Source organism: Salmo salar, chromosome ssa13 (assembly GCF_905237065.1).
Source record: "Salmo salar chromosome ssa13, Ssal_v3.1, whole genome shotgun sequence".
NCBI lineage: Eukaryota > Metazoa > Chordata > Actinopteri > Salmoniformes > Salmonidae > Salmo > Salmo salar.
In genome coordinates this window covers 107,133,451-107,152,886 of record NC_059454.1, presented here as the reverse complement: position 1 = coordinate 107,152,886, position 19,436 = coordinate 107,133,451, and the positions used below count along the sequence as shown (strand labels likewise).

Sequence of the window (19,436 nt, the reverse complement as noted above, 5' to 3'; positions counted from 1 at the left end):
TCTCTATAAGGCTCCTCTCTCTATAGGCCCCTCTCTCTATAAGGCCCCTCTCTCTATAGGCCCCTCTCTCTATAGGGCCCCTCTCTCTATAGGGCCCCTCTCTCTATAGGGCTCCTCTCTCTATAGGGCTCCTCTCTCTATAGGGCCCCTCTCTCTATGGGGCTCCTCTCTCTATAGGGCTCCTCTCTCTATAGGGCTCCTCTCTCTATAGGGCTCCTCTCTCTATAGGGCTCCTCTCTCTATAGGGCTCCTCTCTCTATAGGGCTCCTCTCTCTATGGGGCCCCTCTCTCTATAGGCCCATCTCTCTACAGGCCCCCTCTCTCTATGGGGCCCCTCTCTCTACAGGCCCTCTCTCTATAGGCTCCTCTCTCTATAAGGCTCCTCTCTCTATGGGGCCCCTCTCTCTATAGGCCCCTCTCTCTACAGGCCCCTCTCTCTATATGCTCCTCTCTCTATAAGGCTCCTCTCTCTATGGGGCCCCTCTCTCTATAGGCCCCTCTCTCTATAAAACTCCTCTCTCTATAAGGCTCCTCTCTCTATAGTCCCCTCTCTCTATAAGGCCCCTCTCTCTATAAGGCCCCTCTCTCTATAGGCCCCTCTCTCTATAGGCCCCTCACTCTATAGGCTCCTCTCTCTATAGGCTCCTCTCTCTATATGCCCTCTCTAACTATAGGACCCTTCTCTCTACAGGCTCCTCCCTCTCTGGTCTCTCGCTCTGAACTCTATCAAAGGCAGTGATTCTTCTGACAGTGATTGATCTGAATTACAGCCAATCGCAGAAACATCAAGCCAAATTGTCAATTTGATCACTCCAAATGTTTGTAAAATAAGCCCCCTTTAATGGGAGGTTACATGTCTGGTGTTGAAACAGGAACATAAAAAGAGGAGAGGGAATGGAGAGGGGAATAAAGGAGGGGAAGGAGCTGAAAGAAAAGCGTGGTGACTGGAGGTCTCCATTTGGCATGGTGGTTCAGTCAGTGACAGGGGAAGAGGCTACTGGCAGGCAGGGCTAGTCCTTTAGGAAGGAGAGGAGACAGGCAGGGCTAGTCCTTTAGGGGGGAGAGGAGACAGGCAGGGCTAGTCCTTTAGGGGGGAGAGGAGACAGGCAGGGCTAGTCCTTTAGGAAGGAGAGGAGACAGGCAGGGCTAGTCCTTTAGGAAGGAGAGGAGACAGGCAGGGCTAGTCCTTTAGGAAGGAGAGGAGACAGGCAGGGCTAGTCCTTTAGGAAGGAGAGGAGACAGGCAGGGCTAGTCCTTTAGGGGGGGAGAGGAGACAGGCAGGGCTAGTCCTTTAGGGGGAGAGGAGACAGGCAGGGCTAGTCCTTTAGGGGGGAGAGGAGACAGGCAGGGCTAGTCCTTTAGGAAGGAGAGGAGACAGGCAGGGCTAGTCCTTTAGGGGGAGAGGAGACAGGCAGGGCTAGTCCTTTAGGAAGGAGAGGAGACAGGCAGGGCTAGTCCTTTAGGAAGGAGAGGAGACAGGCAGGGCTAGTCCTTTAGGGGGGAGAGGAGACAGGCAGGGCTAGTCCTTTAGGAAGGAGAGGAGACAGGCAGGGCTAGTCCTTTAGGAAGGAGAGGAGACAGGCAGGGCTAGTCCTTTAGGAAGGAGAGGAGACAGGCAGGGCTAGTCCTTTAGGAAGGAGAGGAGACAGGCAGGGCTAGTCCTTTAGGAAGGAGAGGAGACAGGCAGGGCTAGTCCTTTAGGAAGGAGAGGAGACAGGCAGGGCTAGTCCTTTAGGAAGGAGAGGAGACAGGCAGGGCTAGTCCTTTAGGAAGGAGAGGAGACAGGCAGGGCTAGTCCTTTAGGAAGGAGAGGAGACAGGCAGGGCTAGTCCTTTAGGAAGGAGAGGAGACAGGCAGGGCTAGTCCTTTAGGAAGGAGAGGAGACAGGCAGGGCTAGTCCTTTAGGAAGGAGAGGAGACAGGCAGGGCTAGTCCTTTAGGAAGGAGAAGAGACAGGCAGGGCTAGTCCTTTAGGAAGGAGAGGAGACAGGCAGGGCTAGTCCTTTAGGGGGGAGAGGAGACAGGCAGGGCTAGTCCTTTAGGGGGGAGAGGAGACAGGCAGGGCTAGTCCTTTAGGAAGGAGAAGAGACAGGCAGGGCTAGTCCTTTAGGGGGGAGAGGAGACAGGCAGGGCTAGTCCTTTAGGAAGGAGAGGAGACAGGCAGGGCTAGTCCTTTAGGAAGGAGAGGAGACAGGCAGGGCTAGTCCTTTAGGAAGGAGAGGAGACGATAAAAGGAAGCCGGGGCTGTTCCTTTGTGCCTGAATCAATCGATACTCCTGAGCGCACTCTTTTAAACACTATCCATGTGCTGCAGGGGTGCTGCTGGGGCAGGGCTGGAACAAAGACTGTCTCCTGTTCCTGAGGCCCCCACTAGAGAGACAATGGGTGCATCCCAAATAGCATGCCCTATTCCAGGGTTCCCCAATAGGCCCACGTGTGGTTTTATTTGGCGTCTCAAGTTTTATGAGGGGGGGGGGAATTATAATATATATATATATATATATATATATATATAGTACCAGTCAAAAGTTTGGACACACCTACTCATTCAAGGGTTTTTCTTTATTTTTACTATTTTCTATATTGTAGAATAATAGTGAAGACATCAAAACTATGAAATAACACGTGGAATCATGTAGTAACCAAAAAAGTGTTAAATCAAAATATGTTTTAGATTTTTGATTTTTCAAAATGACCACCCTTTGCCTTGATGACAGCTTTGCACACTCTTGGCATTCTCTCAACCAGCTTCATCAGGTAGTCAGTCACCTGAAATGCATTTCAATTAATGGATAGCCCCCTTTTCTTACATTTTTGCCTAAATGACATACCCAAATGTAACTGCCTGTAGCTCAGGCCCTGAAGCAAGGATATGCATATTATTGATACCATTTGAAAGGAAATACTTTGACGATTTTGGAAAGAAACACAATAGATCTAGTAGAAGAAAATACCAAGAAAAAAACTAACCGGTCTTTTTCTACCACCGTCTTTGAAATTCAAGAGAAAGGTCATAGTTGTAGCCATCACTCTGGTTGTAATTCCGATAGTGTCCACAAGATGGCAGCAGCGTATGTGCAAAATTTCAGATGGATAACTTGAAAAAATTTGTGAACAACAAGACTTTTAGTGTGAAGTCCCCAGGTACATTTGGGCAAATCGTGAAGGACACATTCGCATTCATATTCCATTTCCTGCAAGAATAGGTCAAATCTGTGTACTTGGACTTTGATTTAGCTTTCCAAGTATTAGTAGCCATATTATAAGTTCAACATTTGCAAAACAACCAGTTTTCATAACTTCATAACTCTGAATATTCTTATACGTTCGTTGTGTTCTAAAGAAAAAGGCCTGCTGTCGCAAAAGGTTAGCGCCTACATTTTGCGACCGAGACAGGGTTTCCGGATTCCCCCGTAAAGCCCAGCTCACTGGCTATCTACAAAGCTTTGTTTGACCCTGATGTGTGCTTATCCTGTTAGGGCTAGGGGGCAGTATTGACACGGCTGGATAAAAAACATACCCGATTTAATCTGGTTACCACTCCTACCCAGTAACTAGAATATGCATATACTTATTACATATGGATAGAAAACACCCTACATTTTCTAAAACTGTTTGAATGGTGTCTGTGAGTATAACAGAACTCAAATGGCAGGTCAAAACCTGAGAGATTCCTTTACAGGAAGTGGCCTGTCTGACCATTTGTTGAACTTCTTTTCCATCTCTATCATTTACTAAGGATCTCTGCTCTAACGTGACACTTCCCACGTCGTCCATAGGCGCTCAGAGCCCGGGAAAAAACAGAATGTCGTCATTCCAGCCCCAGGCTGAAACACATTATCGCCTTTCTCAAGTGGCCGATCAAGGGACACTGGGCTTATGCGCATGACCCGACCGCCCCGCCTTTGGGATTTTTTCCTCTGTTTGCCGAAAAGGAGATTCCCTGTCGGAATATTATCGCTTTTCTACGAGAAAAATGGCGTAAAAATTGATTTTAAACAGCGGTTGACATGCTTTGAAGTACGGTAATGGAATATTTAGAATTTTATTGTCACGAATTGCGCCATGCGCGCGACACTTCTTTACTATTTCGGATAGTGTCTGGAATGCACGAACAAAACGCCGCTATTCGGATATAACGATGGATTATTTTGGACCAAACCAACATTTGTTATTGAAGTAGCAGTCCTGGGTGTGCATTCTGACGAAGACAACAAAAGGTAATCAAACTTTTATAATAGTAAATATGATTATGGTGAGTGCTAAACTTGCCGGGTGTCTAAATAGCGAGCCCGTGATGCCTGGGCTATGTACTTAGAATATTGCAAAATGTGCTTTCACCAAAAGCTATTTTAAAATCGGACATATCGAGTGCATAGAGGAGGTCTGTATCTATAATTCTTAAAATAATTGTTATGCTTTTTGTGAACGTTTATCGTGAGTAATTTAGTAAAATGTTAGCGAATTCCCCGGAAGTTTGCGGGGGGTATGCTAGTTCTGAACGTCACATGCTAATGTAAAAAGCTGGTTTTTGATATAAATATGAACTTGATTGAACAAAACATGCATGTATTGTATAACATAATGTCCTAGGGTTGTCATCTGATGAAGATCATCAAAGGTGAGTGCTGCATTTAGCTGTCTTCTGGGTTTTGGTGACATTATATGCTGGCTTGAAAAATGGGTGTCTGATTATTTCTGGCTTGGTACTCTGCTGACATAATCTAATGTTTTGCTTTCGTTGTAAAGCCTTTTTGAAATCGGACAGTGTGGTTAGATTAACGAGAGTCTTGTCTTTAAATAGCTGTAAAATAGTCATATGTTTGAGAAATTGAAGTAATAGGATTTTTAAGGTTTTGAAAATCGCGCCACAGGCTGCCAGTGGCTGTTACGTAGGTGGGACGCAAGCGTCCCACCTAGCCCATAGAGGTTATTTGACGAAGATACAGTCGTCCTGAGCTATAGGGTAGAGCTGCCGCTTTCAAAGTGCGGGACTCTAACCCGGAAGCTTACAAGAAATCCTGCTATGCCCTGCGACGAACCATCAAACTGGCAAAGCGCCAATACAGGGCTAAGATTGAATCATACTACACCGGCTCCGATGCTCGTCTTATGTGGCAGGGCTTGCAAACTATTGCAGACTACAAAGGGAAGCACAGCCGCGAGCTGCCCAGTGACACAAGCCTACCAGACGAGCTAAATCACTTCTATGCTCGCTTCGAGGCAAGCAACACTGAGGCATGCATGAGAGCATCAGCTGTTCCGGACGACTGTGTGATCACGCTCTCCGTAGCCGAAGTGAGTAAGACCTTTAACCTCTCTGGGATCGTTCGGGACGTGAGCGTCCCACCTCGCCAACAGCCAGTGAAATTGCAGGCCGCCAAATTCAAACAACAGAAATCTCATAATTAAAATTCCTCAAACATACAAGTATTATACACCATTTTAAAGATAAACTTCTTGTTAACCTGTTATGGATAGGGGGCAGTATTTGCACGGCCGGATAAAAAACGTACCCGATTTAATCTGGTTACTACTCCTGCCCAGTAACTAGAATATGCATATAATTATTGGCTTTGGATAGAAAACACCCTAAAGTTTCTAAAACTGTTTGAATGGTGTCTGTGAGTATAACAGAACTCATATGGCAGGCAAAAACCTGAGAAGATTCCTTACAGGAAGCGCCCTCTATGACTATTTCTTGGCCTTCTACACTCTCTTTATTGAAAACTGAAGATCTCTGCTGTAACGTGACACTTCCTACAGCTCCCATAGGCTCTCAGAACGTGGGAAAAAGCTGAATGATGTAATTCCAGCCCCTGGCTGAAAAACATTAGCGCTTTTGGTAAGTGGTCTATCAGAGGACAATCTGACTGAGGCGTGTGCACGAGGGGATCCCATGTTTTTATTTTCTCTCTCTTTGAACGTAAACACGCTTTCCCGGTTGGAATATTATCGCTTTTTTACGAGAAAAATGGCATAAAAATTGATTTTAAACAGCGGTAGACATGCTTCGAAGTACGGTAATGGAATATTTAGAATTTTTTTGTCACGAAACGCGTCGTGCGCGTCACCCTTCTTTACGGACAAAACAGAGGATATTTGAACATAACTATGGATTATTTTGAACCAAACCAACATTTGTTATTGAAGTAGAAGTCCTGGGGGTGCATTCTGACGAAGAACAGCAAAGGTAATAACATTTTTCTTATAGTAAATCTGACTTTGGTGAGGGCTAAACTTGCTGGGTGTCTAAATAGCTAGCCCTGTGATGCCGGGCTATCTACTCAGAATATTGCAAAATGTGCTTTCACCGAAAAGCTATTTTAAAATCGGACATAGCGAGTGCATAGAGGAGTTCTGTATCTATAATTCTTAAAATAATTGTTATGTTTTTTGTGAACGTTTATCGTGAGTAATTTAGTAAATTCACCAGAAGTTTGCGGGGGGTATGCTAGTTCTGAACGTCACATGCTAATGTAAAAAGCTGGTTTTTGATATAAATATGAACTTCATTGAACAAAACATGCATGTATTGTATAACATAATGTCCTAGGTGTGTCATCTGATGAAGATCATCAAAGGTTAATGCTGCATTTAGCTGTGGTTTGGGTTTATGTGACATTATATGCTAGCTTGAAAAATGGGTTTCTGATTATTTCTGGCTTGGTACTCTGCTGACATAATCTAATGTTTTGCTTTCGTTGTAAAGCCTTTTTGAAATCGGACAGTGTGGTTAGATTAACGAGAGTCTTGTCTTTAAAATGGTGTAAAATAGTCATATGTTTGAGAAATTGAAGTAATAGCATTTCTAAGGTATTTGAATAACGCGCCACAGGATTCCACTGGCTGTTACGTAGGTGGGACGATTTCGTCCCACCGACCCTAGAGAGGTTAATGACGTCAGACCGAGGCTCTGCATCTGTCCTCGTGCTCCTAGATCTTAGTGCTGCTTTTGATACCATCGATCACCACATTCTTTTGGAGAGATTGTAAACCCAAATTGGTCTACATGGACAAGTTCTGGTCTGGTTTAGATCTTATCTGTCGGAAAGATATCAGTTTGTCTCTGTGAATGGTTTGTCCTCTGACAAATCAACTGTAAATTTCGGTGTTCCTCAAGGTTCCGTTTTAGGACCACTATTGTTTTCACTATATATTTTACCTCTTGGGGATGTCATTCGAAAACATAATGTTAAATTTCACTGCTATGCGGATGACACAAAGCTGTACATTTCAATGAAACATGGTGAAGCCCCAAAATTGCCCTCGCTAGAAGCCTGTTAGGGACAGACGTTCCGCTAGCGGAACGCCTCACCAATATCCAATAGTATAGCGTGGCGCGAAATACAAACACCTAAAAAATGCTATAACTTCAATTTCTCAAACATATGACTATTTTACACCATTTTAAAGAGAGACTCTCGTTAATCTAACCACACTGTCCGATTTCAAAAAGGCTTCACAGCGAAAGCAAAAAATTTGATTATGTCAGGAGAGTACCCTCCCAAAAATAATCACACAGCCATTTTCAAAGCAAGCATATATATCACAAAAACCAAAACCACAACTAAATGCAGCACTAACCTTTGATGATCTTCATCAGATGACACTCCTAGGACATTATGTTATCCTCTTGACGTTCTCCGTCCCGTATGCGGGATCAACATCCAGCGAAAAATCCTATCGCCATATTCATAACAAAATGTAATATATATATATTTTTTAAAATAGGACTATTTTATATCGTTTTATAGATACACCTCTCCTGAATTGAACCACGTCGTCCGATTTCAAAAAGGCTTTACAGCAAAAGCAAATCATTAGATAATGTTAGAGGAGTATATCGTCAAAGTATTCACATAGCCATTTTCCGACCAACCACATGCATCACAAATAACCAAAAAACAGCTAAATGCAGCACTAACCTTTGACAATCTTCATCAGATGACGCTCCTAGGACATCATGTTACACAATACATGCATTCTTTTGTTCGATAAAGTTCATATTTATATATAAAAACAGCATTTTACATCGGCGCGTGACGTTGACTAACTATTTTCCCTCAAATGCATCCGGTGAAACAGCGCTACAATTTACTAAATTACTATTCGAAAACATTTTTAAAATGTAATATTGTCATTCTAAGAATTATAGATTAACATCTCGTGAAAGCACCCGCAATGCCAGATTTAAAAATAACTTTACTGGGTAATCACACTTTGCGATAAAAGGGGATGCGATACTCAGAAAAATAGGCTACCGTTACAGGTCAGCGCCATCTTGGAACAATCGCATATCAAATCTATTCTTGTATACTATTGTAAATAATCCCTTACTTTTGATTATCTTCATCAGAAGGCACTTCCAGGAATCCCAGGTCCACAACAAATGTATTTTCGTTCGAAAAAGTTAATCATTTATGTCCCAATAGCTTCTTGTTGTTAGCGCGTTCTGAAGGCTGCACCAAATGTATCCGCGGGACTTCTCCCTCACCAAAATGCAAAAAAATATATTTAAGTTCGTTCAAACATGTCAAACGTTGTATAACATAAATCTTTAGGGCCTTTTTCAACCAGAGCTCCAATAATATTCAAGGGGGATGGTTGCATTGTCTTTCAAAACGTTTCGAAAGGGGAGGGTAGCCAGGGGCGCCGGCGTCATAATGGTGATGGCCCTCCCCATGTGACCAAGATCAACAGCCTCTCATTCTGTCAGTTTTCACAGTAGAAGACTCAAACCACTTTGTAAAGACTGGGGACATCTAGTGGAAGCAATAGGAAGTGCTCAATGAACCATAGCTCACAGTGTGATTTATAGGCAAAGTGATGAAGTTGAGTCCGCAATTCAGAATTCCACATCCTGTTACGATCTGTCTCGGGGTTTTGACTGCCATATGAGTTCTGTTATACTCACAGACACCATTCAAACAGTTTGATTTCAAGGTTTTGCTGCTAACCTACAAAGCATTACATGGGCTTGCTCCTACCTATCTTTCCGATTTGGTCCTGCCGTACATACCTACACGTACGCTACGGTCACAAGATGCGGGCCTCCTAATTGTTCCTAGAATTTCTAAGCAAACAGCTGGAGGCAGGGCTTTCTCCTATAGAGCTCCATTTTTATGGAATAGTCTGCCTACCCATGTGAGAGAGGCAGACTCAGTCTCAACCTTTAAGTCTTTACTGAAGACACATCTCTTCAGTAGGTCCTATGATTAAATGTAGTGGCCCAGGGGTGTGAAGGTGAACGGAAAGGCTGGAGCAACGAACCGCCCTTGCTGTCTCTGCCTGGCCGGTTTCCCCTCTCTCCACTGGGATACTCTGCCTCTACCCCTATTACAGGGGCTGAGTCACTGGCTTACTGGTGTTCTTCCATGCCGTCCCTGGGAGGGGTGCGTCACTTGAGTGGGTTGAGTCACTGACGTGGTCTTCCTGTCTGGGTTGGCCCCCCCCCTTGGGTTGTGCCGTGGCGGAGATCTTTGTGGGCTATACTCGGCCTTGTCTCGGGATTGTAGGTTGGTGGTTGGAGATATCCCTCCAGTGGTGTGGGGCTGTGCTTTGGCAAAGTGGGTGGGGTTATATCCTACCTGTTTGGCCCTGTCCGGGGGTTTCATCGGATGGGGCCACAGTGTCTCCTGACCCCTCCTGTCTCAGCCTCCAGTATTTATGCTGCAGTAGTTTATGTGTCGGGGGGCTAGGGTCAGTCTGTCACATCTGGAGTATTTCTCTTGTCTTTTCCGGTGTCCTGTGTGAATTTAAATATGCTCTCTCTAATTCTCTCTTTCTCTCTTTCTCTCTCTCGGAGGACCTGAGCCCTAGGACCATGCCTCAGGACTACCTGGCTTGATGACTACTTGCTGTACCCAGTTCACCTGGCCGTGCTGCTGCTCCAGTTCCAACTGTTCTGCCTGCGGCTATGGAACCCTGACCTGTTCACCGGACGTGCTACCTGTCCCAGACCTGCTGTCCCAGACCTGCTGGAACCCTGACCTGTTCACCGGACGTGCTACCTGTCCCAGACCTGCTGTTTTCAACTCTCTAGAGACAGCAGGAGCGGTAGAGATACTCTCAAAGATCGGCTATGAAAAAGCCAACTGACACTTACTCTTGTGTTACTGACTTGTTGCACCCTCGACAACTACTATGATTATTATTATTTGACCATGCTGGTCATTTATGAACATTTGAACATCTTGGCCATGTGCTGTTATAATCTCCACCCAGCACAGCCAGAAGAGGACTCGCCACCCCTCATAGTCTGGTTCCTCTCTAGGTTTCTTCCTAGGTTTTGGCCTTTCTAGGGAGTTTTTCCTAGCCACCGTGCTTCTACACCTGCATTGCTTGCTGTTTGGGGTTTTAGGCTGGGTTTCTGTACAGCACTTTGAGATATCAGCTGATGTAAGAAGGGCTATATAAATACATTTGATTTGATTTGATTACTCCCTGTTCACCCATGACTTCATGGCCAGGCACGACTCCAACGCCATCATTAAGTTTGCAGACGACACAACAGTGGTAGGCCTGATCACCTATAGGGAGGAGGTCAGAGACCTGGCCGTGTGGTGCCAGAATAACAACCTATCTCTCAACGTAATCAAGACTAAGGAGATGATTGTGGACTACAGGAAAAGGAGGACCGAGCACAGCCCCATTCTCATCGACCTCAAACCAATTGAGATGGTTTGGGATGAGTTGGACCGCAGAGTGAAACAAAAGCTGCTAACAAGTGCTCAGCATATGTGGGAACTCCTTCAAGACGGTTTGAAAATCATTCCAGGTGAAACTGGTTGAGAGAATGCCAAGAGTGTGCAAAGCTGTCATCAATGCAAAGGGTGGCTACTTTGAAGAATCTCAAATATAAAATATATTTTAATTTGTTTAACACTTTTTTGGTTACTATATGATTCCGTATGTGTTATTTCATAGTTTTGATGTCTTCACTGTTATTCTGCAATGTAGAAAATAGTAAAAATGAAGAAAAACCCTGGAATGAGTAGGTGTGTCCAAACTTTTAACCGGTACTGTATATAAAATAAAAACATTATTTTGTTGGACATAAGACTGTGAAATCACCAGGAAATCAGCTCAAAGTGATTTTAATTCAGGAAATCTATTCCCACGTATTCCCACGCATAAATAGAGGCATATCCCAATGCAATAAAGGTTTTAAATGATTCTGTTTTTGTCAAATACCATATCTAGTTGGGATTCTTGTAGTCAATTTGCAGCGTACATGTAAAGGAGTGCGTAACTGGCTGCAGGGAAGTCAGGCGCAGGAGAGCAGAAATGCGTAGCAAACGGAGCCCTTTATTGAGGCGAACAAAAACACTGCACTCAGAAAACTAAACACACACGGGTTACAATAACCCGCGCAAACCAGCCTGGAGTACACATACATTTACACATAACAATTCCACACACAGACATGGGGGGGAAACAGAGGGTTATATGCAAGACGAGTAATGAGGGAATGCAAACCAGGGAAAACAAGACAAAACAAATGGAAAATGAAAGGTGGCTTGGCGATGGCTCGAAGACCGGTGACGTCGACCGCCGCCCGAACAAGGAGAGGGACCGACCTCGGCGGATGTCGTGACAGTACAAATTATTTATAACTATGTTCCAGCCCCCCGACCATCCGCTCAAGGACAAATATGTCGGCTGAATGTAATTGGGGACCACTGACCTAATCCCTTCTATATAGTACAATACTTTTGACCAGAGCCCTATGGCCCCTGGTCAAAGGTAGTGCACTATATAGGGAATAAGGTTCCCTAGGGTTCTTGTCAAAAGTAGTGCACTATATAGGGAATAGGGTTCCATGGGGCTCTTGTCAAAAGTAGTGCACTATATATAGGGAATAGAGTTCCATAGGGCTCTTGTCAAAAGTAGTGCACTATATAGGGAATAGGGTGCCATTTGAGAAGCACACAGGGAAGACTGAAGCCCCTTCAACAGACACGGAACACACTCTTGATAACATTCCAAGAACTACGGTCAATTCAGGAGGAAATAAGAATTGGTATTTCAGTTTAGGCTACATTGACTGAAATTAAATGTAACTGGGAGGACTCCGAGGACCCAACAATAGACAGTGAAGAGTGCTTTAGAATAGTCCTGATGACATTCCCACCATTACTAACCAGGTTTGGATAATTAGACATTATTATTTACTTCCTGAACTGACTGCATTGAAATGGAATTGACCCCAACCTTTTCATACTGAAGTTCCCTCTGTTGTTATTCCATTCTAACACTAACGTTGGGGATGGACGGTACCCCGGCATATAGACATAGGTACACGTAGGCACAGATTTCCCAGACACAGATCCTGGATTATCATTATGAATGGAACAAAAATCTGCAGGATTAGGGTTCATCTGGGTCCGGAAAACTGACCCTTTGCAATAACCCTATGCCTTCACCTAAACAATGTAATAGGAAGTCAGGCACTTTCAGCGATGATGCTGAGTAGAAACAGCCAGACTACCGTCTCCTCTCCTCTCCCACAGCCAGTGTGGGGCTACATTGATCATCGATAAGCAGACGGGTGAATGTGATAGCTAGGGATTGTGGAAGGAGATCAATATGAAGCCCAAATTAATGGGTGGAAAAGAAAATACATCGTAAATTTAAAAAAAAACAGTGAGATTTTTGTGAACATAAAAAAAGAAACTACAAAATAAGACTTTTCAAAAACAGCAAATGTTTTTGTTATTGAAAAGTCAAGTTAAGACAAAAGGAGGTCGTTACCCAGAAAATGTCAACAGACCACAAGAAATAATTGAAAACACAATTTAGGAGATAAAGGTTAGAGGATGCAGGACGATACTCCTATGTCTGGCTGCCCATCCACAGCATGTATTGGGAAGGTTACATCTATTTCAATAGTTTAAGCCAGGCACAGAACAGAACATACACCCATCTTCAGATACACTGTATGCTTCCAGGAGAGACTCAAATAAGGAATCTGGAGGAGAGGGAATCTGTAAGAGAGGGAATCTGGAGGAGAGGGAATCTGTAAGAGAGGGAATCTGTAAGAGAGGGAATCTGGAGGAGAGGGAATCTGGAGGAGAGGGAATCTGGAGGAGAGGGAATCTGGAGGAGAGGGAATCTGGAGGAGAGGGAATCTGGAGGAGAGGGAATCTGGAGGAGAGGGAATCAGGAGGAGAGGGAATCAGGAGGAGAGGGAATCAGGAGGAGAGGGAATCTGGAGGAGAGGGAATCTGGAGGAGAGGGAATCAGGAGGAGAGGGAATCAGGAGGAGAGGGAATCTGGAGGAGAGGGAATCAGGAGGAGAGGGAATCAGGAGGAGAGGGAATCAGGAGGAGAGGGAATCTGGAGGAGAGGGAATCAGGAGGAGAGGGAATCTGGAGGAGAAGACTACAGGGGAACATAAAAGGGACAGACGGACAGCATGTAACCCCCTCTCCCCCCCTCTCCCCCCCTCTCTCTCCTCCCTTGTTCCCTGTTTCATATTCAAATTCACATAGAGATTTCAAGGTCCTCAAATTTTACAATGAGCCGCCCCCCTAAGGGAAATGATCCTCTTTTTCATTTATTGGTTCAATTCATATTATCTCACTCCGCTCCCCTGTCATCTTTCGCTGTGTGATGTACCTTAATCCCCAAACTAAGAGCTCCATTGTCTTTCAATAAGGCTGATTAACATGGGCTATTACTATCCTCTAGACTATTAAACACCTGTCAAAACAAAGAGGTGGAACACTGTAAATATGTTAGTCAATAGTAGAGGTGGAGAGATATGAGACTTCTGTGGATCTGATATTTAATATCAACAATCTGTTGATTTCATATGTTTAGATTATGTTGGCAGCAGTGAACAAAAAATATGAATTTACATTTTCAGCATCATTTTTTTTTTTAAGTAAATTAATTGTAAAAACACGTTTTTATGTAAATATTCTCAAATGCATTCATCAAGAGCAGTGTGACAGTTTTGATATCAATATCCATTTATGTGGAAAAGAGAGGGACATATAAAAACAGCGAATCACACAGAGCTCCATCTCTACTAAAGGCAGTGGGAAATCTAATTGCTGTCTGATGGCTCTGGAATGTTACAGATTCCAAACAAAATGGAGGGGACATAACACCCAGACATGACAGCCAGAAATGGAACAATCCCTATTTAATGTAATTTTCTTTCATTTCTCCTCCTAATCCAGAGATCAAACCGCTTCTTCCCCAGATGAAGAACAACAGAACAGACCTGGTTAATATTAAAGTTTCTCTACCCTCCTCGTTTTCCTCTCTTCTCCATGCCTCTGACAGAGAGAGAGAGGGAGAGAGAGGTACTGTTAGGATCAATACCTACCATGTCATTATACTGACTCCACATCTGACAGAGAGAGAGAGAGAGAGAGAGAGGGGGAAAGAGAGGGAGGGGGAGAAAGAGGTTAGGGAGATTCAAAGGGAGAGAGCAAGAGAGAGAAAGTGGCAGAGAGATGGAGTGAGGAAGGGAAGGTGGGCTGAGGGGTTATGTGGTAATTAGCAGTGTAAACTTTGATCTGGTCCACTGTGAGACCATCCTACAGCTCATTAAATTAAGAAATAAAACAAACCTTTCTCTCCTCTCGTATTTTAGCCGTCTGACTATTGAATCCCTCTCTTCCCTGGGAGCAGAGCAGAGGGCCAGGCAGAGCAGCCTGCTATTTACTGATCTCACTAACAATACGCTTAATGAGGTCGTCACGATACATCTCCACTACAAACAACAATACGCTTAATGAGGTCGTCACGATACATCTCCACTACAAACAAAACAGAGAGAGGAGAGAGAGAGAAACAAACAAAGAAGGAGAGAGAGAGAGAGAGAGAGAGAGAAGGAGACAGAGAGAGAGAAGGAGACAGAGAGAGAGAGAGAGAGAAAGAGAGAGCGAGCGAGAGAAGGAGAGATAGAGGACAGAGCGAAAGAGAGAAAAAGAGCAAGAAAGAAAGAAAGAAAGAAAGAAAGAGAGAAAGAAGGAGAGAGAGAAAATGATTTAAAAATGATCCCCCAGTGACTCATTAGAGACTGCCTATTATTTTGCTGTATTATTTTGCTGTATTTTAAAGCTGTATGTATTACATCTGGCTAATAAACTAAAAACGGACTCCTGACTACATCACAACTACTAGAAACTGGACTGGAGGACTCCTGACTATAGCTACTACTAGAAACTGGACTGGAGGACTCCTGACTACATCACAACTACTAGAAACTGGACTGGAGGATGCCTGACTATAGCTACTACTAGAAACTGGACTGGAGGACTCCTGACTACATCACAACTACTAGAAACTGGACTGGAGGACTCCTGACTATAGCTACTACTAGAAACTGGACTGGAGGACTCCTGACTATAGCTACTACTAGAAACTGGACTGGAGGACTCCTGACTACATCACAACTACTAGAAACTGGACTGGAGGACTCCTGACTATAGCTACTACTAGAAACTGGACTGGGGACTCCTGACTACAGCTACTACTAGAAACTGGACTGGAGGACTCCTGACTACAGCTACTACTAGAAACTGGACTGGAGGACTCCTGACTACATCACAACTACTAGAAACTGGACTGGAGGACTACTGACTACATCACAACTACTAGAAACTGGACTGGGGACTCCTGACTATAGCTACTACTAGAAACTGGACTGGAGGACTCCTGACTACATCACAACTACTAGAAACTGGACTGGAGGACTCCTGACTATAGCTACTACTAGAAACTGGACTGGAGGACTCCTGACTACATCACAACTACTAGAAACTGGACTGGAGGACTCCTGACTATAGCTACTACTAGAAACTGGACTGGAGGACTACTGACTACATCACAACTACTAGAAACTGGACTGGAGGACTCCTGACTATAGCTACTACTAGAAACTGGACTGGAGGACTCCTGACTACATCACAACTACTAGAAACTGGACTGGAGGACTCCTGACTATAGCTACTACTAGAAACTGGACTGGGGGACTCCTGACTATAGCTACTACTAGAAACTGGACTGGAGGACTCCTGACTACATCACAACTACTAGAAACTGGACTGGGGGACTCCTGACTATAGCTACTACTAGAAACTGGACTGGAGGACTCCTGACTATAGCTACTACTAGAAACTGGACTGGGGGACTCCTGACTACAGCTACTACTAGAAACTGGACTGGGGGACTCCTGACTACAGCTACTACTAGAAACTGGACTCGGGGACTCCTGACTACATCACAACTACTAGAAACTGGACTGGGGGACTCCTGACTATAGCTACTACTAGAAACTGGACTGGAGGACTACTGACTATAGCTACTACTAGAAACTGGACTGGAGGACTCCTGACTACATCACAACTACTAGAAACTGGACTGGAGGACTCCTGACTATAGCTACTACTAGAAACTGGACTCGGGGACTCCTGACTACATCACAACTACTAGAAACTGGACTGGAGGACTCCTGACTACATCACAACTACTAGAAACTGGACTGGAGGACTACTGACTACATCACAACTACTAGAAACTGGACTGGGGACTCCTGACTATAGCTACTACTAGAAACTGGACTGGAGGACTACTGACTATAGCTACTACTAGAAACTGGACTGGAGGACTCCTGACTACATCACAACTACTAGAAACTGGACTGGAGGACTCCTGACTATAGCTACTACTAGAAACTGGACCGGAGGACTACTGACTATAGCTACTACTAGAAACTGGACTGGAGGACTCCTGACTACATCACAACTACTAGAAACTGGACTGGAGGACTACTGACTATAGCTACTACTAGAAACTGGACTGGAGGACTCCTGACTACATCACAACTACTAGAAACTGGACTGGAGGACTCCTGACTATAGCTACTACTAGAAACTGGACTGGAGGACTCCTGACTACATCACAACTACTAGAAACTGGACTGGAGGACTCCTGACTATAGCTACAACTAGAAACTGGACTGGAGGACTCCTGACTACAGCTACTACTAGAAACTGGACTGGAGGACTCCTGACTATAGCTACTACTAGAAACTGGACTCGGGGACTCCTGACTACATCACAACTACTAGAAACTGGACTGGAGGATGCCTGACTACATCACAACTACTAGAAACTGGACTGGAGGACTCCTGACTATAGCTACTACTAGAAACTGGACTGGGGACTCCTGACTATAGCTACTACTAGAAACTGGACTGGAGGACTCCTGACTACATCACAACTACTAGAAACTGGACTGGAGGACTCCTGACTATAGCTACTACTAGAAACTGGACTGGAGGACTCCTGACTATAGCTACTACTAGAAACTGGACTGGAGGACTCCTGACTACATCACAACTACTAGAAACTGGACTGGAGGACTCCTGACTATAGCTACTACTAGAAACTGGACTGGAGGACTACTGACTACAGCTACTACTAGAAACTGGACTGGAGGACTCCTGACTACATCACAACTACTAGAAACTGGACTTGGAGGACTCCTGACTATAGCTACTACTAGAAACTGGACTCGGGGACTCCTGACTACATCACAACTACTAGAAACTGGACTGGAGGACTCCTGACTATAGCTACTACTAGAAACTGGACTGGGGGACTCCTGACTACAGCTACTACTAGAAACTGGACTCGGGGACTCCTGACTACATCACAACTACTAGAAACTGGACTGGAGGATGCCTGACTATAGCTACTACTAGAAACTGGACTGGAGGACTCCTGACTACATCACAACTACTAGAAACTGGACTGGAGGACTCCTGACTATAGCTACTACTAGAAACTGGACTGGGGGACTCCTGACTATAGCTACTACTAGAAACTGGACTGGAGGACTACTGACTACAGCTACTACTAGAAACTGGACTGGAGGACTCCTGACTATAGCTACTACTAGAAACTGGACTGGAGGACTCCTGCCTACATCACAACTACTAGAAACTGGACTGGAGGACTCCTGACTATAGCTACTACTAGAAACTGGACTGGAGGACTCCTGACTATAGCTACTACTAGAAACTGGACTCGGGGACTCCTGACTACATCACAACTACTAGAAACTGGACTGGAGGACACCTGACTATAGCTACTACTAGAAACTGGACTGGAGGACTCCTGACTATAGCTACAACTAGAAACTGGACTGGAGGACTCCTGACTGTAGCTACTACTAGAAACTGGACTGGAGGACTCCTGCCTATAGCTACTACACTACTTAGAGAACACTAGTTGTTATAAAGATGACATAAACACGTGTACTGTAGGTTTCAACAATACTAAAGCCTGTGTTGATTCGAAGTAATACTGCAGTCAGTGTTGCTAATCAACACGATCAGAATATACAGGAGACTATGTTATTGTTGTTGTTTACCTTTTGACTAGTAGCTATTGGACGTCTGGCATTCTTTGAGCAGCCTGGTAATATGATCTAATTGCATTGTCCATCGTTAACTAAATGTAAACACAAATGTATTGTTATTTAACGGACGCTCTTATCCAGAGTGACGTACAGTAGTGACTGCGTTCATTCTCGTACTGGTCCCCGCGTGGGAATCAAACCCACAACCCTGGCGTTGAAAGCGCCACACTTTACCAGCTGAGCCACATGGGACCACAATACTAATGATTTATAATCCCCATTTTATAAAAGATATAATCGTACGAGGTGTAAGTCCTCTGCCATATTATAGTCATGTATGAGCAGGAGGACTAACACAGAGCTCTTCTTTACTCCTCTATTGGGAGTTTGGGAGAGCCACCACAGTTTGATGAAGGGCTCCACAAAGCATTAGTGACTGCCTCACGCCGCAGAGCTGTGTCCTGGCGTGGGGTGGGAGTGGGGGTTGGTGGGGGGGAGGGGGGTGTCGTCACTCTTTCAACAGGGCCCATTTGCACATGGCTTTATCAATTGGCCCTGCCGCTGAATACCTAACACACTCTATTTGGGTTCCAGTAGATTAAGCTTTAAGCTGTCAGCAAACAAGACTTTTAAGTTCATTTTGAATCACTGTGAATCCAGTTGAAGGTTATGAAAGGGCGGATGCATGCTCGCAGACTAACCGGAGAGAGATCCCCCCCTCCCACTCCCCACAGCCCCCACCCCCCAAAAAAGGGCAATTTAATTGCAAGTGGATAGCCATTAGGCACAAGGCCTATAGAGTCCCAGTTAATCCATTTATCAGGAGTAGAACCCGGGCTGGCGCGTGACAGAGGGGAGTACTCTGTCATATTTCACCCCCCCCCTCACCCACAGTACAGAGGGAGGAGACATACACACTAAATAGACTATAGAGGGATGGGTGGGAGAGACAAAGGGAGCATCTCAAATGGCGCCCTATTTCCTATATAGTGCACTACATAGACCAGAGCCCTATAGAACCCTATTCCCTATATAGTGCACTACTTTTGA

The 19,436-nt window shown here is 44.6% G+C and overlaps 1 non-coding gene across 1 annotated transcript; it reads right to left on the bottom strand.

Moving 5' to 3' along the window:
* Positions 1–18,563: 18,563 nt before the first annotated feature.
* Positions 18,564–18,640, bottom strand: trnae-uuc (transfer RNA glutamic acid (anticodon UUC)). Its single transcript has one exon. It is a non-coding gene; the product is annotated as a tRNA-Glu (tRNA).
* Between the last annotated feature and the right edge of the window lie 796 nt (positions 18,641–19,436).